This window comes from Gobio gobio (assembly GCF_949357685.1).
Source record: "Gobio gobio genome assembly, contig: scaffold_123, whole genome shotgun sequence".
Classification (NCBI taxonomy): Eukaryota; Metazoa; Chordata; class Actinopteri; order Cypriniformes; family Gobionidae; genus Gobio; species Gobio gobio.
Genome location: NW_027645721.1, coordinates 68,955 through 91,061, shown reverse-complemented (window position 1 = coordinate 91,061; position 22,107 = coordinate 68,955). Strand labels below are relative to the sequence as shown.

At 37.8% G+C, this 22,107-nt stretch overlaps 1 long non-coding RNA gene across 1 annotated transcript; it reads left to right on the top strand.

Moving 5' to 3' along the window:
* Nucleotides 1–16,805: 16,805 nt before the first annotated feature.
* Nucleotides 16,806–20,679, top strand: LOC307122381. The gene is made up of 7 exons (XR_013816033.1): nt 16,806–17,875; nt 18,462–18,535; nt 18,800–18,847; nt 18,931–19,014; nt 19,165–19,370; nt 19,539–19,698; nt 19,795–20,679. It is a non-coding gene; the product is annotated as an uncharacterized lncRNA (long non-coding RNA).
* The last annotated feature ends 1,428 nt before the right edge of the window (nt 20,680–22,107 follow it).

The window sequence follows — 22,107 nt, the reverse complement described above, 5'->3', positions numbered from 1 at the left end:
TATTTTTCTTGTAACGTTACTTAATCCAGCGTGCGTGCAGACAGGGTTTCCAAGTGTTTTTGCAATGTCGCGCACAATTGCTACTCAAAACTATAGCCCAAAACAATAACTTTCCGGGGTGTTCTCCGGAAAAAAATGGCGTTTGGTTGGCAAAATATGTTATTTTGGCAAGGTTGCCTGCTAAAATTCGCATTCCTGGGTTTATATAATCACATAATTGGGGTCGCTTCAACCCGCGGACATGGAGAAAAACACGGACTTGGCAACACAGTGCAGTTGAGTTCTGTTGACATTTGACAACTAACGTTACGCGTCGCTCCGTTGCTCTGATTGGTTGTGGGTCTATCCAATTGAGGTCTTTCCTGGCTCGGTTGAAACACGCCCCATAATCAAAGCTCAATGGAGCGGTACCAGACTCATATTCTGACTAGAATTGAGTATGGCCACGCCAGGCTAATGATTTTATCCAGTTAAGAGCTTGTTCAGAGAAATTGAAATATGTTAATTTAGATAAAAGAACTTTGTAATTAACAGTATCGAAAGCTCGATTTAGATCTATAAAGACAGCACCAACATAAGAACTCTTATCTAGATAGCCTTTAACCTTTCCCAGAAACACACAGTTGAACCCTGAACCCAAATCCCATAGGGTGGAATAAATTATTGCTTGTATTGAGATGTTGAATCAGTTTAGCCACCCATTTTTCGACTATACCAGGGCCATCTTTCAAGCTGATGGCACAATGGATTGTCTTAAAGGGGTCATGAACTGGCTTTTTTATTTTTTTTATACTGTTATCTGAGGTCAACTTATGACGTTTGTGTGTTTTTTTACATTAAAAAACATCATAATGAATAAGTAATAGGCTATTTTCTGCCTTGGTTTTGAGGCTCTCTGAAAAACACTCGGATTTGATGGGCGTGCCGCACTGAACACTTGGAAGTAAACGCCCACGGCTAGGATTGGATAAGATTTGCATATTTAATGAGCTTCAGTCAGTCCATATGGGTATCTTCTGGGGAAATGCTCAGAGGACTCGCAAAATATCAAACAAACACAATGATTAAATCACACACACTCTCGCGGACACGGACACACACACACTGGAAGTTTTCAGCTCTGAAACTTACAGGTTATTCTTATATTACCATGACCTTTTATATATCAAAAGCTTAAGGGAAAGTTGATTTCTCAGTTCAACACCCCTTTAAGGACTGATTAATGAAATATGTCATGGGCTGTATGAATGGGTCTCTTTGTGCCTTTTTAGAAAATTAGTATCAAGGCCATAGATATCCATGGCCTTAGAATTTTTTAAGCCACTGATGCTACTTCTGTTTCAGTTATTTGTTGTAAATAGAAATCGGCTGTGCATAATTAATGGAGCAAATAGAATAGCTAGGTGAATTAAAAAGTTGAGTTGTTTCATAAACAGAGTCTAGAAAGAAAGAGTTCCGTAGATATGATGGTTGGATCTGTAACTAATTCAGTGTTAATTTTCAACTTTTTCTGCCAATCAGCTTGTTGATGGTTTGCCATATCTTCCTCCCATTTCCTCTTGCCTCTTCAATAGTATTGATGAAGAAGTTGGCTTTAGTTTATCTTTTTTTACTTTATTACTTAATGAGGTACATTTTTGTCGGTCTGTTGAAAGACCTGATTTTAAAGATTGTTTCAATAATTGATCTCTTTCCTTCATAAGTATCCTACACTCTTCATTTAGCCAGGGCAATGTGTTTTTCTTCGACTGCCTAGTGAATCGACGCACCCAGGGCACGGTTGCCACACATAGACTGTAAATAAATATGAACGTAGTGTCCGTGACATCACCCATAGGTTTCTGAAGCCTAAAGTGCGGCCGCTGCCATCTTGACAGCATGTCACTCCCGGATAACTGAAAAGGGGCTAAAGATGAGCTAACAGGTGGAGTGGGTGGAGCTAACGGACAGCAGACAAACAGCAGGGGCAATCCACCTGTCACTCGAAGTGGCCACGCCCTTAATTATGCAGAACTTTAATGCTTTATATAATGTAAATGAATGAGTTATAAAAAAATTCACCCCCCTCACAGTTGTCATGAACGGCAAAATTAGCCGTATAGACCAAAACCACAATTTGTACCAGACTGTAAACATGTAAATCCTGCATACTTTGGCCTTGAGAATGATTTAGGTCAATCTTGAAGCTCATAGGAATAGTTTCCCAAAAACGAATAAAAAGTTCTGTCCTGAAACTCTAGATGGCGCAGGCTGATAGCTCCTTAAAGGTGCAGTAAGCGTATTTTCTGAGAAACGCTGTTGAAAGTGGATCGGACCGAGCACTAAAACACACCTGTAGCCAATCGGCGTGTCCACTCATGAGGGGGGAGGTGCTTGTGCGCCATAGCGTGTTTGTGAAGTTGGGGGTGGCGCTATCAAGATTGGGGTGTGATCCTTTTGGGTAGGGGCGTGTTTGTTTTGGTGATTTCAAATATCAACAGTGTTTCTCAAAAATCGCTTACTGCACCTTTAACTCAATCTGCTTGCAATCACATCATTCTCTTTAGAGCACATCTGATTGGTTCCTGCTGTATCAGTAGCCAATGAGCTGTCATGCTCAACCTTCAAATGCTTTGTTAGCATTTGCTGTAGTTGCAGCGCGATTTTAGAAACCCTCCACCTTTGCCAGCTCCACCTGTATTAACTGAAATCATAAAGAATTAGATTAAATCTGACATTTTTGGTAACGTTACATGTCAAATTACACATAAAACGTGTGATTTCGAGTAAAATGTTTCACTTTGTTAAACTTTGATAATCAAGTAGTCTAGCAGGAGAAATGGGTTCCCGTGTATCCGCTAGGCAGTTTTTTGTAACCTGTTTTTTTGAGACCCTAATGGTTTCTTGTTAAGAATTTTTGCCGTTGCCGAGGTCAACTAATGTCCCATGGGGTTCGTTTGGCGGCCATCTTAACTCCTAAACCACACAACATACAGAGACAAATGAACCCACTTGCTAATATAATTCGGACACCAGGAATCAAATGGAAAGGTCATTGACATGGTACAACCACTCTATTGGTGAAAAACAGGCAAATAACACATTTAGGCTCATTATGATGTAACTTTTGCTATTTGTGTTGAAAATTTAGCCGTATAAATCTAATTTATTCTGTTATAACAATTGCAAGGTTATTAAATTGATCACTATTAAATGGATCAATGATCATCATGGTTGTTTATTATCAATCTCCACCTCATCCTCTTCCCCCTCTCCATCATCATCAGCAAACCGGTCGATGAGAGATGGGGCCAGAATTGGTCCACAAGACCAGACAGGCTCCAAAATCCCTCCGTCCGTCTTCTCCCACCCCTGACCCTCGTCATAGGGTTTAGGCCTCCGGAAGATCGGCTCAGCTGCCCGCTTGCCCGCTGGATGTGAGGGATGAGTGAGTCTTGGCAGTGGGGCAGGCGAGCAAAATCGACTCTCGACTTAATGCTGAGGGTCTCGTCTTCTCCCACAATCTTCTTGAGCATCTTGCTCCTGACCGGCTTGACTGATTTCTCACATGCTTGACTGTACATCACACACGTGAAAACCTCCAGCTGCTCCTGCACTTCCAACTTCACCTTCCACTCATCGCACAGCTGACTGGAGGAAGATTGATGGGATAATTGCTAAGTTTGCTCTCTCCAAATATTATATTCAATACATTCAAATTCAACTGTCTAAAATTCATCCACCAACCTGAAAGCCTTTTGAAATTTGGGGTTCTTCTGGAGCTTTTTGAGCGGTGTCACCTTGCCCTTGCCTTTGAAGGTGCTGGTACAGTCCTCACCACTAAACACACAGTAGCCGAGCAGCTGCTGCAGTACGGCTGCCCAAGAGGAGTGGCCAGCTCTGGGACATTGACCAGCTGACGGTGGCGGCCCATGCCAGTGTCGAGGTAGATGACGAGGCTGATGGTGTCAGCGTGATGCAGGATGAAGGATGAAGAAGATGTCGGTGTCCAGGGTCCTCACTACTGCCGACTTGAATCCCAGCTTGACGGCATGATGCAGGCGGAGCACAACCGGCTGTCTATCTCCTCCTGGTCTGACTGGAGGGCATGGATCTCAATAAACTCAACCTGAAATGGCAGAAAACACCCCAATGCACGGTAGCTTATATTCTTGGCAAACAATCTGCTAACACAAGACCTCACTGAAGTTTCCTAGGTATGGATCAATCAACTTCTCCATCCGACGACATTAGCTGATGAGCTGTTCCCTCCACAATGAGAGCAGCCGCCTCGCACTTCTCCAGTTGGGATGCTTCCTCCTTACTCCCCCAGACCCTGAGCATCAACTGATAAACGACAGAAAGCGAGTTTAATTGTATCGATAAGAGCAGGGGTTTGGCAGCCCTGAGTGAGAGATATTAATATTATTAACCCTATAAAGCCTATTGTATAATATTTGATATGTACATTTCTAAGGCCTCTTTGATCATGATAAACATAATTAAAACTTTGCTGAAAAAACATCTGCACACAATCTACTGTTGTCTGATTAATAGTTTGATTATCCATACATAATGTTTTAGGAAACCCATGTTAAAATGTGAGTATCAAATATGATCCATCAGGCTTTTGAGTTTATTTGTTCATCTCTCAGTCATCAAAAACTAAAGAGCATAGATTGTGAAAGCATTTCAATATAATCTTACTAAGACATTATTGGGGAATATAGAGTGACAACAGATATGTATATGCATTTTAAGACTATTATAAAGATCTCACTGACTGACATTACAAGCTATCAGAATTTCATCTAATGTTTTGACAATATAAATATCAGCAGGTGCAAAAAATTACACATTTTTGCCCAGTTTGGGCTTCTGAATAAAATTAAGTATTAAGTATTATAAAATATAAAATTATGTATTATGGGCTTCATAATACATTTTAATACCATAAAAAAAGTTTAAATAATAAGAACTAAAAAAAATTCACCATTAAACTAATACAAAGAAACATTATTTAATTTTTTTTTTTATTCATATGCAATAATATAGAAAAATATAGTAAAAAAAAAAAAACAAATAAATAAAAGTATTTAGCAACACATTTTGATGCATGCAGAGTAAGGTGACCAGATTTCTGAAATGGAAACTTGGACATTCTCATTTCAGAAATCTCATTTGTTATTAGGCCTGTCTATTAATTAAAAACAGGGACAATATATTTTTGAATGTTTTTTGTTGTCGTTGTGGGCTGGGCTCCCTATATTATTATTAACATTAATAATTATTATGATTTAGTTTTATTATTATTACGATTTTTGGTCTGGTTTTAATACAATTCACTGCACCTGCAAAAACAAAACAAAAAAACAATCAAACAATGAAAACAGTTCATAGTAAAAACCACCACTGTAAATCACAAGCCGTTCAAAACAATATTAGAACATGATTTAACAAAAACACATTACACAAATAAAACAACATAAATATGGAAAAAAAACTATTTAACAAATATAATTGTATTTAATACCTTCATTTTCACGAGTTTATACTGTATAAATTACTTTTTTTCTTTTACTTCAAATGTTTTGTTACGTTTGTGCTTGAAATAACTGTTACTAACTTTAATTGGTCTTGTTATTTTGCATTTTAGGCTCATTTTAAGCATGTATTTAAGTATGTGTGTATTCTGCACATGTATTTGTTGTGAGCTAGGGTAAGGTGTAATTGTTTAGTTTATATATATATATATATATATATATATATATATATATATATATATATATATATATATATATATATATATATATATATACACACACACACACACACACACACACACACACATATATATAGGCTAGTTAAGATGTGTGGTAATCACTGCTTTGTGACTGGAACTTTTGGGGACAAAACAATCCCGCACCCCGTTGAGGATCTGTTATAGAGCACATGCAAACAGTATTACTTTAATTTAACATGAATAGTTAGTATGTTACTACCTTGAAAGTGATAACGATGTTTCTTTTGATATTTGACGATAATGGCGCTCTGCTCTCGGTGACGTTCATCATGAACAGTGTTGCCAACTCTCGCGAGACAAATAAGCAACCGCAGCTTCAAAAACAAGCCCAAAACAAGCCCAATATTATTATATTATTTATTATCATCAATATTATTTATAATAAATAATTTTTTTAGCAATAAATGAGCCTGCAACATATTAAACTGAAACCTCTCAGAGTTTGAAAAGCAAAAACAGATGTGATTTTCCAAAAATCATCAAATTGCAATAAAGGACACACAATATCCTCCGATCAGCTGTGTGAACAGAAGAGGTTTGAAGAGTAAAGAGTGACATGGAGGCCAATTATGGTAACCCATAGTCGGAGTTAGTGCACACATATTAGGGGCAGTAAGTAGTGAACAACACACACACTGCAAACCGTGAAAAAGACAAGCCCTGCATCTCATTGTGCACACTATCTGCCCTAAATAGTACTGAAAATTACTAATGTCACACTATTTAGGATGGATAGTGTGCACATTGGGACACAAGCACTACAGCGCTGCAATATAGCCACATATTTAAAATAAAATAAATTCGAACCATACCTACTGTTATTATTAGTAGACTTGTTTTTTTATAATAGCCAGTAATTTTAAATACATTACAAAAATATTTTTTTAATTAAATTAGGTGCCTCTCCTCCCTCTTTCCTCTCCATCTCTGCTTGTGCTATTGTTTGTAAAAAATGTACGTCTATTTAAGTCTACTAACTTTCATTACGTGCATTTATAACGTCACATGCCTGCACGTTGAACGCGCTTTTTCTTCAATGAAGGGGAGAAGGAGGCGGGATATAAAAGGACAGATTACTACAGCACTTGTATCGTTGCACTGAATGCCTGTTGTGAGAAGACAGTGTCAGTCAATGTATTGGACAAAAAAGCGACCATAAATGTAAAGAAACGAAGTTGCTTATTATATTTTCCTAACAAGCAACCACATTTTTTAAAATAAGCCCAAAAAACCGCAACCCGCGACTCGTGATTTTTTAACGCGACTTGCCAAAAAAAGAAGCCCAAAGTCGCGTGTTATACGCGGACTTGGCAACTATGATCATGAAGCTGCGTGCGCGCGACCAAGTAGAGTCAGCGCAGCTCACAGCGCCATCTGCTGGTGAAAGAATCACAACACTTTTTTGCAATGTAAATGCGTTGTTGTTATGTATATGTTGTTTTGAACGAGCTGTAAAACGGGGACCTCTGAAGCAATATTCTCACCAGTGTTCAATCAGCTTTGACATATTTAAATATGTATATTTGTGATATGTTTACCTTTTTATAATTTTTCGATAATCTTATTAAATATAGGCTATGCTTCAGTTTTCCTTTTATATTCTTAAATTTAATCTATAAATTAAATTAGAATAATACACTATAGGCTGTTACCAATCAAATTAAACAATTTACACTGAAAAATTACAACTGCATTAAATAATGTTATTAGATTATTTTAAATATTTTTTAAGATACAAATAAGAAATGTTGGAAAGATGAGACTAAACCACCAGTAGGTGGCAGCAGGTGACCGTCTTAATGAGTGAGTCATTGAGTCGATTCAGTGAACCGGCTGATTCATTCAAGAATTAGAAAACGTCCAAATTAAGTTCATAACTATTCAATAAATGTGTTCAGATCGATGCGCGGTCACGTGCTCTGCTCATATGAATGATTTGAATTTGAGTTGCTATGGCGATGCATGTTATGAACATTGTTATGAATTGATTCTGACTCATATGCAGGCGCACTGATCGCGATCTGTTGTTGAGAGAGACGAGGCGAATTCAAAAACATTTGCAGAATATTTTCTGTGCTGACTGAGATTTTGAAGCTGTTCGGACGATTCCTGAGACAAGAGTTTTATTCTGGAAGAACAACGCAGGAGATATCCTTTACACAGTTATATTTTTGAGTTTTAGTTCTTATTATTTCTATTGTGCTATCTTATTGTTCTTTTCTTATTTTAGGAGTTTCAAATTTTATTTCTTTTTATTTTTTATTTTTCTGGGAGGAGTATTTTTGAGGAGAGTTTATTGTATTGTACTATTGTGTTGTGTTGTGTTTTGTGTTTTGTGTTTTGTGTTTTGTATTGTTTTTATTCCAGATTGGAGGAGGATGTCGATGGCGAATATGATGGGTGAAACAGGAGGTGAGTGCTTTAGGTGTTTCATTTGTTTATGGGATGTTATGTTACTGAAATATTCCAGCCTCAGGCCGCTCCAAATCCAGGAGAGCCACTTTCTCTCAGACGGCTGGTCAGGAGGTTTGGAGACCCTGTTCTGTTCTGATGACCGACCCAGACACAGATCCAGGAGCTTCCTACACATTTAGCACTTCTGTCTTCTGAGTTTTGTGTTTCTGTGTCCACAGGTCAGACGGACAGGAAGAGGGAGTGGCAGAGCGGCAGCCGGGAGAGCCAGGACGATGGACGTCCATCCACTCCATCTAAACTCTTTCGCAGAGGTCAGAATAGGCTTTTATTGAAGAAGTTATTGCTCAGTTATCAAATAATGTGTCATTGAAAATAGAAAGTTGAAAAATAAATAAATACAGTAACAATTTGATGTGACCACTGACATTGATTATTAATATGATAAGAAATATCTTCACCAAGCATCATGTCCATATCATCTTTGTCCCTCTCTGTCAATATAGTGAGGCGGTTCTCTAGAGAGTCGTTGAGCCTCAGCAGCCGAGGCACGTACATCGTCGAATGGAGGTGGAGTGGCGATCGGTCGGATAGCCTAAGCGAACAGGGCAGTTCCAGCGACTGTTGTTTGTCCAGGTCCGACAGCCTCGAAGAGTGGATGTGCCCTCCGCTGCCAGGTCAAGTTCCCGTCGAGCCAACGGAGACTTCAAATGGCCTTATGGAGGCTTCACCAGTGAACAGGAGCTCAACAGGTGAGACTGAAATAAAGCTGGGCAGTGTAAAGTGTACAGATGGAGATTTTTGCTATTTCATATTTCATTCTGACAGTCACAGTACAGTCACATTTAATTTCCTTTTGCTGAAATTTTCTTTCTGGAATCAAAGGGTTGGTTCCGTGGTTTTTTTCTAGGCTTGGTTGTGTTTATGGGGCGCAGTATAACATGTCTTAATACTTCTTTTTTTTTTAAACGCCGTATTTTTATTCTTATATTTTACCTTTATTCCACACCGCTGTCTCCACTGTCCTTTGAGCGGCTCGTTTGCTTCCTGCTTCTATGAAGCCCATCCCTCTGAAAAACGCAATGGTCTTAGATTGGTTAGATGGCCAAATGTAGTTTGTAGTTCTGCAACAGCTCTCTCTCTCTTTCGTAATGACTGCGACGTGGCCTCGCCCACTTTGTTGCGTGTTCACGGGGGCAGTGTTTATGTTAATAGCAAGGGTTTATGATATCAACAAACCGGGAAGAAGCTTGTTGTAGTCCAAACCGGCCGTTTTTGTAGGCAATAAACTGCCATAACTTTAAAAGACAATATCTAACTTTCAGCGCTGTAACTTTGCAGATACTGTTTATGCTCAAGCAGCAACATTACACACTAACTAAAGTTAAAAAAGTGAAATCGCATGCAACCACCCCTTTAACAGTAAAATGTAAGTTATGTCATTATATCACAGCCTAATTTGGCGTCAGAGATGTTTCTAATAATTCAGTTTTGTTTTCTTCATTTCAGAAAAACCTGCCGATTGTAAGAAGAGGAAAGGAGATCGTTCTTTCTTCAGGAATGTGTGTCAGGCTATGAGGCGCTCGCTCCTCTGCTGTTGTCTCGGTGCTGAGGATGTTGTGGAGCCGTTTGTTCCTCCAGCGGATCTGGAGCCAGAGCCCGATCCTGGTCCATCATCACCTGATCCAGATCCCTCCGGCGTCCAGCCAAATAACGGTCAATCCGCAGACATTATTCCTCCAACATTGTTTTAAACAGTATTATTATTTTCTTGTTTGCACTGATATTTTAAATATAAAACAAAGGATCTAGCAAGCTCATATATTTCTCATATTTTATTTTTCAGACTCCTTTGAGACTCTCTATAACGTGGGAGAGATGATTGGATCCGGAGGATTCGGAAGAGTGTTCAAGGGAACACGGAAATGTGATGGCAAAACGGTAAAGCAATCTTGCTGAATTGTACAAACATTTTTGCTCTTGCATGCATTAAAACATATTTAATACAGATGGGTCAATACTTAGATGCTCAAATCATAAATGTTATGTGCAAAGTCAGCGGCTTGAACACTGTTACTGTTATTGAACTGTTATTGAACACTGTTACTGTTATTGAACTGTTATTGAACATAGTTTTTTTTTGCAGGTTGCCATCAAGCAGATGCACAAGATTAACAATGATCGTTATCTTGTTATTGTAAGTTGGTCAAAAGTTGAATGTGTATTTGTTGTTTAAGTGCTGATTACTGTAGTCAATACACCTGGAGGAAACATTAGGTGTAAATGTAATAGCTCAATAAACCTGGAAAGGCTCTGATGATCGTATCTATAAAGATCAAAGAAAAGAACATTTAAAAATGAGACGTTTTCTTCAGATTTTGACCCAGCTAACCTTCTGTCTACTACTTTTCTCTAGCCTGGGCATCCCACACCTCTGGTTACGGAAGTGGCGCTGCTGCTCATGATGAGGCAAGAACCCATAAGCCCCTTCGTCATACAAATGTACGACTGGTTTGAGCATCCTCGGAGATTCAGTCTCATTATGGAGTTCCCTGACCCCTGCGAGAACTTGCTGGACTTCATCCTTCGTGATCCTCCACTGGATGAAACCACAGCTCGGGTCATCATGATACAGGCTGTGCTGGCGGTGGAAAACTGCATCGAGCATGGCGTTTTTCATAATGATGTTCATGCACAGAATTTCCTGGTGAAGGCAAACACGCTAGAGCTCAAACTGATCGACTTCGGCTGCGGTCAGCTACTTAGTGCTGATGGCTACGAGAGGAACGTATACCGTGGTGAGTATTTTTGGAGTGTGGAAACCTGGATGTAGTGACTTTTTGATTATTTGATGCTTTGAAAAGATTGCTCAACAATGTGCAAATGTCTTGCTTACAGGATTACGGGATTACTGGCCGCCTGAAGTCTTCACAGAATCTCGATTCCACGCCGTCCCAACAAATGTCTGGGCTCTAGGAGTGCTGTTCTACGAGATGATGAACGCATGCTCTCCCTTTGGCAATAGAACGGAAATCACACAAGCCAAAGTTACATTTCAGAACCCCAACTTATCCGAAGGTGAGCGAAAAATATTGATAACATTGATAAACACACAAATAAAGCAAAGGCTCTGTTTAGAAACAGGTAAAGGTGAAGTATTTAAGATTTTTCAATGTTTTCAACATTCGTGTCACATGGTCATGACTAACCAGCCTCTCCTTAATAAAAATGTGTACAGAATGCAGAGATCTGATTAGCCAGTGCCTAGCCCGGGATCCAACGAAACGGCCGACGTTAGAGCAGATGTTACATCATGAATGGATTAGCTCAGGAGAAGTTCAGGAGATTCACTCGATCAGTGATTTCAGGTGTGAGGAAGTGTAACAGACAGAGTAGGATTATTATCATTTATCTTCAGTTCTGGATTATTGGTAGTGAGGTTTTCAAATTTGTGTTCATTGTTATAGTCAAGTCAGCTTCATTTATACAGCGCTTTATACAATACAGATTGTTTCAGAGCGGCTTCACAGTAATAAACAGGAAAATAACACAATCAGTGATGCGATTGCAACAATTCAGTTCTGTTGTAAATCAGCTCTAAAAAAACATTCATGAGTTCACATGTTCATATAATCTTTGTATTGGATAGGATATAACACTTGGTGGAGGGCTTGAGCCGAAGCCTGAAGTTCAACCCCGACCTGCTGACAGGAACCCAAGCCGCCGCACCAGAGATCAGAGCCGGCCCACGTCTGAGCAAGAACACGAGAGACCGAAGACTGGAAAGAAGTCATCAAGTCATCACGGCCACATTTGCTTTGTTTAGTCAAGACAACTCATCTTTATTTATATAGTTGTCACAGACTGACTGTGACCTCTGACTTTTATTTTGAAGGGACTGAACACGGGCATGTGCACACAACAAACTGTTTCCACCATTACACATACACACAAACTAATGCCGCGTTCCAGGCGACCTGTGACCCGTGTTTTTCCAACCTTCTACCCGTGAAAGTGCACCGGAACGGCAGTCAAACCCGTGACTTCCCACCCGTGAACTCGTAGTAGATCGATGTACTCCCAGTTACGAGCTCTGGCGTCACATAGCCCGCGAAGCAACAATGGCAGCCCCTACGGATGCGGTGTTTATGAAAGTCGTACATTAAAACCCAAATCGCTTTTTTAAAATAAGGTATTGCTCTACGTTATTTATCTGCAAATGTTATGCATTATCAGCAGCTTTTCTAGCGTTAGCTCGTTTTCAGGCCATTGAGTGCAAGAATAAAATAATACCTAATACATTTCCAAATATACAAATAACGTAAAATAAAAGGTACAACAGCTTCTCTTGCCTTATGGGCCGTTTTTCTCCTCCGTTTCCCTCAAATAAGCAAGGAGTGAGCACCTTTGGTGATAGAAATGTTTGTAAATGAGTTCGGCGTGACTTTGCCTGGAACGCAGCATAAATGCCGGCAAAATGTACCATCCTGATGTAGTCGTGTGTTTGTAGCCCCGATGTCGGTGTTGTAACATCCCGTTCATCGTCCCAAGTTGTTAGTTTCATTGTTTTGTTTGTTTAATGCTGGAATTTGTTTAAATGTTTAATGTTCAGTGACGCATGCGGTTCTAATATCATTACACAGAGAGGAACACCAAAAATACTTTACACCATAAGAGTTTATTTCATTTCATTCAGTTATCAGTTTAACTTCAACGCTTTTCAAACAGCTAAACATCCCTTCTGGTTCACCTCTGTCGCGGAAATTCTCAATCCGTTTATCTGACTTCACCACGGACAATTCAAAACAACTCCCAGTTGTTAATATAAAACTACAGTATCTTGAGGTAATTCCCTTCTCGAATACATCGAACACAATTTCAATACTTTGAGGTAATTCCCCTCCCGAAGTAAGGTGACGGCGTCCCGTCGAGAAGCTACTATCGCTAGCGTTTACTCAAACACACATGAGCACACATATGACTGCACCTTTTTGGCTAAGTCTACATGGTCTTTGACCTGAACATCCTTAGTCTGCGTTTTTCTGTAATGTCATGCTAAATAACCCTTTGACCATTTCTGAGGCCATTATATAAAATATTTCCATCACACCTCTCACATGCCACACCAGTACACATGGAAAGTAGCCATATTTAAACTAGCATTTGCTCATCAAAGATTACTCCATCGGGTTCTGACCTCGTAGGGGAGGGAGAGAGCCTGGGATGTATGTTTTGTCTTTATTGTTTTGAGCTCTGTACATGTTAATAGATGTAAATAAAATATGATGTAGAGTTGAAATGTCATGAAGGTTTGTTTGTTTATGTCTTGTCACCTGTTTGTAACTTATAGGTTTTCCCCTAAAATGATATGTTCCAAAAATAGGAGGAGCCAAAGCCTATAAAAGAGGCAGCCATTTTAGGGGCAGGGGAGGGAGTGTGGAGAGATTCAATCTCGTTTGTGTTTTTTGGTCCTGTACATCGGCATAGCCAACTTACATTCGTGTATTGCAAATGTATTTTCCTCTGTATTATATTTGGATTATTTTTCTGTCTTCACTATTGCCACTGTATGTATTTATATTTTTCCACTTTGGGAGTTAAAACAACTCTGGACTGTGCATTTTTGTCCCTGTCACTTATTTTACATCTCTGTCCGCTGGTACATCCTGACAATAGTGTCTTATATGTGACCTGATGACCCCTTTGAATAAAAGTATCATTTGTTTGTTGAACGCACAGCCTTGCAAAGTACACTTCTTTTATTTATTTTTATTTTATTGATTTAATTGATAGGGATTATGCATATAAATGAACATTGTTGTATAAAAATACATCATGTAAATATGCCAGAATTAGTCAAAATAACTACTTTTCATCTGCAGTCCCTAGGCAGGTAACATAAGACTAACAAGAAGACAGCCCACAATCAAACAGCATTCATTCACTATAGAGTAAAATATACACATAATAATGACATGTACATTGATAAAACAAAAAGACACATAATGGCAAAGACATTGTTCATCCACCTCTATACTGCATTCAATAAACAGTGAAAATGTATGGGTGATAAATGTGTGAGTACATGTCTGGTTTTCTAGAAGCAACTGTTTTAAGTGAGTTTTAAAGGTTTTCAATGTAGGACATTCTCTTATTGGAAGGGGCAAACTATTCCAGAGTTTTCTGCCTATTACTGACAATACGTTTTGTCCAAAAGTGGTGCGCCTAAATGGTATCACACTGTCCCCTTTCACAGAGGCCTGTGTACTCAGTGGTGGAAATGGCCGAAAGTTGTTGTTGTTGTTTTTTAGTTGCAGTTCAAGAGGTCACAAAAACCTTCTAAATAAATTGTCCCCAGGTTAAATAAATCTGTTGAATGTTTTGGATGGTTACTGTACATCTCAGTTTAGTGCTTTGAAAATGAACAATTAAACATGTAAAGGTGAATCTAGTTATAAGGCAGTTATATATATACATATATATATATATATATATATATATATATATATATATATATATATATATATATATATATATATATATATATATATATATATATATATATATATATATATATATATATATATATATCAATTAAAAAAAGTAACTAATTAATCGCACATTCAACATCTGCGTTTTTAATATTTTTTCATTGTAATAATTCCACAGTTACTCTCCAAATTTATGTAGAAACAACTTAAAGACAGTATATTTGAAATATTTGTTGTAATGACACATTTTTATGAAAACTGCTACCGATGTCTCTGAATTTTTTTTTCTTCTTTTAAAACATTAATGATAGACATTCAACATTATTGTATAAATAAAAGCTATATCAATTCCAAGTGAACTTAAAACAATATTCACACAAACCTATTATAAAAAATGTCTGGGGGTCATTTGGAACATTTCAAACTTGTGTGGGAAAAGGTTACACAAACAAGGCTTTTGTTACAGTATATTTTTTTGGAAAAAAAACATTCTACATTATTTTCTGAATTCTACATTTTGTCTTCGGTTAGTTCAATAATATAGCCTACGCATCATTGATAAACCCTTGTTATAAAAAAAATATATTAATAATTCTCTCTAATTGGCCTCATTAGCAAAGCCCGCTAAAAAACACAAGACAAGCAGGGCCGTAACCACACCACCACACACATTGTAATGTCAGAAAGCTTTATTAATGTTTTTACTGTAAAGTTGTGCACAAATTAATACAGTTATATAAAATGGCATCATTTTAAAATCCACTTTTAAAAAATATCTACATTTCTCATTTTCATTCATGATGATAAAGTGAACATGTGCTTTGGTTTAGTGGAGGATTGCTGCCATCTACTGGAAAACAAACACTTTTAAAATTAAAATAATACTATTTTTACCTTTATGTGTAGACATTTTAGACAATCATTATTATAACAATAGAAACATCTCTTATCATTTTTGGGGTGCGTGGTGAGATATAAGTAGCTAAACATTTAATATTTGACAACTGTTTATGATAGATGTATTCAACGACCCACAGTAATAATACAGTGATGTAAACTGTTCATTTTTTTTTTAATGGAATTTATAAGACACGTTTTGCACTTTTGACATAGTGAATATTGAATGTGTGCATATTTTAAATAAAATACTATTAGCAAAGAGTTCAGCCTAAATGGATTACCTCACATCTAGGCTACAATTAGACTAGAACTGCTTTTACCATTCTTATTTCTTTCTTCTTTCTTCTTCTTTTTTTCTTTATTACCTCAAATCCCTTTTAATCCTTATTTTATTTTCCAGGTATCATTACATGCTTGGCCTGTGTTTTCATTGCATTTCCAATTTTGACCAGCATGGGTCGCCATTTGTGTGTGTTTTGTGCATATCTCGCATGCATTTCTGAATTACAGTGTGCGATTCTGGATCTGATTTCACTCGATATAACGGAAATTCAAGCTCTTTTCGGGAAAGACGGCCGGATCATTTTTAGATGACCATTTATGTATTATTATTATTATTATTATATTTATAGACAGGATAATTTCAGGCAGGTTAACACAGCTTTATCATTTCAAAGTTTCTGTTATGGCATCTGTTAATGTTCTGAATTCTCCATGTTCAGCATAATAACCGGAGATGCGCGCAGAATCAGCGCTGCACGTTACAGAATATTGCGCAACATGCGCAGCTTACGCTCATTTAGTAGACTGAGAATATGCGTAGCGCTAGTCGCTGGATTGCTCGCACTTTAAGGACATTGTTTGAGTAATGTACAAGTAAGTCCAGTGTTATTTGAATATTAATGTTGTATTACAAGTGTATTCGTTGCAGATACTGTTTATAAGTTTTATTCGTTTATATTCATGCAATCTATTTATCTCACGTGAGTTATGCCCCAGATAGCAAAAAATATCGGCACGGCTTCTTTTTGCCGCCGGCCCTAAGCTGTCGGCTATAGGTGCGTCCCGCTGGCGGTGATGAAACGTTTGCCGCCGAATACGTCACTCCCATTTCTTGCGAGATGCCGCGGCCGACTAGCCGGCGGGCCGCCGGCTTCATTTTCTCTGGCGGTTGCCTCCGCCTAATGGACCGCGGCTGGCTGGCGGCAAGCCGCTGTGAAATACAAGGATTTCTACTCTCAAATTCGACCAGCCACGTTGGCTATGTTTGGCTTGTTGGGAAATAGAGTGGAACTGACAGCATTTTAACTAGTTCTCACATTTGAAGCGATTATAAAATCATAATAGCCTATAGGCCTATGTGAATTATATCAAATATTAGTTTTTTTTGCTCCAAAGCCATTAGGGTTTATAACAGATTCTTGACTCTTGATTCCATGATAAGGTTAGGTTTAGGAAATTACATTTAAATTTTCACTTGATTATTTGCATGTCGAGTGTGTTTAAACAGTGTTGGTCAATTTGACCCATAATGGATGTAATACTTTTTTTTTTTTTAGCATAATAGGAGGGTTAAGAAAGTTTGAAAGTTCATTTTAGGATAACACTTATTTTTGTATTGCCCTTTTTTCTATTTCTTTTTGGACTGACTTTAAAATAGACATGACAAAAAATTTGAACTAACTTCATGACATTTTACTTTGTTTTCAAAACCCATATTTTTCTGAAAAACAAAAATATATTATTAATTATTTAGGAAAAATTCTACATTCATAAGACAAGAATAACTCAAAAGAAGCCCTCTAATATTACCTCTTATAAAGCTGATTTTTACAATATTTGAAACCCTCTCAAACATGAGGTCGCAAAACAAAAAGCTTACAAAAACAGAAACCTGAAAGCTTTTCAATTTCATGTGACTGCCTTAATATTATAAAGTATTTTCTATCTCAGAATTCTTATTTTTATTATTTATTTTATATACAGTGTTACATTTGTTGTTATTCTTTGTTCTACATATTCGGAACTGTACCACAATGCTTTATTATTTTTATTTTTCTCTCATTGTACTTTTTGTATTGTACTTGTCTATACATGTACTAATTTAAATAAAAATAAAATAAAAAAAAAACAGAGAAGTACCTCCACCGGCCGAGAGGGGCAGTATACCTAAAAAAGGCGGAAGACAAACCGGTAAAACATACAGATTTACCAACAGCGGCCGCTCATCACATGGTTTTAGTATTTGAAGAGAGGAGATCAGAAAATATCCTCGACTACGAGCGTTTAAGTAAGTACATGTTTCCTTTTTGTGTCACACAATATTATGTTCATTTTTGATGTATATACCGGTTGGTTGTTTTAATTAGTTTGTTCAGACACGCACGCTGATATAGTGCACAATGCACAGTGTTAGCTAACACGTGCTGTTTCGCCTTTTTTACACACTGAGTTCAAGCATGTTCTACATGTTAAAATGTATCTAGCTACTGTAGGTAAGTTAGCCAAAGCTTTACATCTAGAAAGACTTAAGTTTAACTTTTGGTGTTTTCTAACAAAACAGAATGATGTATATAGGTATTTAAATTATTTTGTTAGTCCGAACAAGCATGCTGCTAGGTCAGTTTTAGCAAGTGTTAGCTAACATGTGCTGTGTTGCTACTGTTCTTCTAGCATTTAAGGTCATTTATGAGTTATTTCTCTGAACTGCTGTACTTTTTATGTTTGAGGACAATGTAGTTTACTTGAATCACTACACTGAATGAATACATTTTACTGTTCCACATTTGGCTGACCAGTTTTTCCCCCCACAGCATAGCTACTGTATATTCTGTATATAACGTTAACAATGCGGTTTTGTTCACATTTTCTTGCAGATACCTTGACCAGAGCACAATCGGTTATCTTCATCCAAGTGACCTACTATTGGACAATCGTTTTGGCTTTCAAGGTAAATAAATTGTTAGTCACAATGTCTAGTTACTGGGCTATAAGGAGAAGAATATTGAAAGGAGTTGAGATGGACAAACAGGAAATTGCAGATGTTGGAAACTTTAACAGTATGGAAAATTGTGCCTGTAGTTGTTGTTTATATATATATATATATATATATATATATATATATATATATATATATATATATATATATATATATATATATATATATATATATATATATATATATATATATATAATTAAAATATTTTTTATGTAGATTTCCAGAATGAGAACCAAGCCCTGAGGGAAAGCAATGCACAAGCAGGTGAGAACATGCACTCTTTCTTAAATTTTACTTTTTTGACTGTGATGTAGGTCCAAAATTACCAAATGCCTTTCATTTTGTAGCTTCGGATGACAGCGGCTCACTTCATGAGCAGGTGAAGCAAGTTGGGACAATGTTGACGACGTTTGCTCGTACTGGGCAATCAGGTACAACTTGCAAACAACACCTGTGGTTGTTGGTTTAATTCCCACTGGGGCCACCTGTACATGTAGTAGACCTAGTTGTAAATGTCATAGTTTAGTAGTTGAGGGACCAGGACTGACTGCTTTATTCTTTTATTCTGTGAACCCCTGTAGGTGCAGATCAGACCCTAATGCTGCGACGTCTTGGAGAGTTTGGCGATGTTGTGCGTAGCATGGACAACAAAATGGACACTATGCTGCAACATTTCAGTGCCAATGTGTCTTTTGGAGAGTTATCCCTGCCAGGGGGTCTGTTACTCCCCCTAGACAACCCATTTGGCGTTGCTTGACAACAGTTTGAGGCAGGATAAAGAGCTCCAGTAAGTGTGCTGATTTTGTTTATAATGCTGTAGGGTAATCTAAAAAGTAAAATTTAAGATTGTACACTGCATATTCTACAGTCTGAATCCACAGCCTGTCACATTTTTATATTTATGTATGAGAAGCTTCAGAGATATGTAATTTGTAACACTTTTTTGTATTTTCAGCTTCGGTTTTTGGCAATCAAATGTGGGAGGGACCTAAAAACAACCGTGTGGCGAATACTTCAGAGTATCTTCTCTAATCACCTTTCCATTAATACAACCTGGACGGGTGTAGGGGATAAAGCATGTTTTAGAGACATGTTCCTGAAGACCATTGTTCAAAGTAATATATATAAATATATAAATTTGTTATATATTTAAGTAGATGTGTGTGGCCTTATGACATTCACATGGAATGACAGATCTGTATTTTCTACAGGAGCCATCCGGAAGAACCCGGCAACCCAGGATGCCACTGATGAGGCGGTCCAGGTTAACGTTATGCGTTACCTGAAAGGAGCATCTGATCGTGAAGGCGGAAAAAGACGCCGCACAGCTGAGAGGGACCCACAGCCGACCTCTTACACCTAGGCTGACTACTGACACCTGGAACCCTTTCTTTATCCTGCAGTCAGTAACATCAAGACCCCTAAAGAAGCCAGAAGTTTCAGGCTACACTCACCCAATCCACACTGTTCACTGTGGAAATTACTGTGGAAATTTTTATTCCCTGTGACCCTGCCTTGAAGGCAGCTCCTTGGATAGATATGGGATGGCGAGGTTGTTTGTCCTTTATATAGGCGCACAAGAAATCACTGAAGATAAGCCAATTTGCGCTGCCTCATTCTGGAGGTCGGGGAAAACCGGAGAACCCATAGTCAGGCTTGTTATAATGTTCTGTTCTACTACTGTTCTATTCTTCTCCAGAGCTTTACTCTAAATTATTACCATTTATCCTATTGTTAGAAATGGCTTGTTAAATGTGATGTTATACCTCGATTTATTTGGTATCCTGCACATTCTTTGGTACCAAATATCCTCATTATTTGATATAATATTTAATGGTAATTCTTTTCATCCCAGAGCTGACCTATTTGTTATTAACAAATATTGTAAGTGTTATAATTTGCTTGTAAGGCTGTTTTTTTTTTTTTTAAACCAAAATTTAATTGGAAACATGCAGGTTCTTTAGTAAAAATGTTTTTTGTTATTTATAGGCCTATTTAAGCTTATTTATTGTCTGTTATATTTCATTTATATTATCTTGTATCATTGACAGTTAATGTACTTTGAAATGTGGAATAAAAATGCCAAATGGGAATTTATCTGGTTTGTTCAATTATTATCCATCATAAACTGCATGTTACAAATATATGAATAATAAATAAATATATATTATTTATTACACAATAAGCGGAGGCAGATCGCTCGAAAATAGCGTTTGCCTCCGACGGGCCGCCTTTTGGTATAAAGGCGGCGGAACGGCGGTTTGCCTGCGGGCCGGCGGCGGTACGAAGGCGGTAGGAAGCCGGCTGCCGCTTGCCGTCAAACGTGTTTGCGATTACGCAATTCTGACGCTTCTACAGCCGCCGGATCACCGCCGGTGGTCCGCCGACTCATTGCTATCTGGGGCGCTGAATCATTGACGTCAATCCTTTGAAGTTTAATATAGCGATCGCTATCACTTGAATGAGGATGAAGACACTTTATGTTGAGTTTATTTATATCACTTAAGTGATTTATATGTTAATTATTATTTCTCTTTAACTGTTCTAGATCAACCTTCCACATGTCCATCTGTGTTGATACAAAGCAATCATTAAAAGGCTATCATCTATCCATGACTCTGAGTTCTCTGACAAGAACACTGTGGCGGTCAGTGCACATTGATCCAGATATATCCTAATTTAGAACAGTTAAAGTAACGGGTTTTGGGTCAAAAATCACAGTTCATCATTCCAGATAATTTACCTCAAGCACGTAACAATGGAGAAGCATTTCCATTGGCTGCAGTCTGCCGGTATTGGCCAATCAGAAAAGTTGACATTGTGCAGCCTTTATCACAAAATATTCTGCTACTTCTTTATTATTATTCATTACATTACGTGTATATGTGGCTATTATATTGTAGAATATTGAGTTGCTAAAATATACAAATCCTTTTAATTAAAAATAAAATAAAATTTAACCTTTTTTTTTTTTTTTTTAGCTGGAACTCCGTCCTCCCTCGAAACCCCTTTTCCACCCCTGCGTGTACTACCACCGCTTTGGAAGAAGCCATGAAGCGGAGGGGCATTAGAATGTGACACCTTCATATTTTGTTTAGTAAACGCCATACAGAACATTTGTTTATGTTTAGGTACTAGAGACATGACTTAGTGAGCCATTGCAGATGTAAGTGTGGATGCTATCTCTTGGTAGTTTTTAGCATGTGTAAAGATTACAGCATATCTGCATACATCTGAACATCAAGATTTTGACATGCCTCTGGCAGATCATTTATATACAGTGTAAACACGATTGGACCAAGTGTGGAGCCTTGGGGGACCCCTACTGGACATTCACAGAATGGGGACTTTGAATCATTAACACAAACACGTTGCTTTCTACTGGATAGGTATGATTTTATAGCCTGGATGCCAGCCGAATTTAGCCCCGCCCACAATTTTTTTTGCTCGGGCAATTCGGTCTGGACTCGCTCCATAGAGGAGTAATTATGCCCGAACAGAAACAGTTTGGACCAATGAAATTG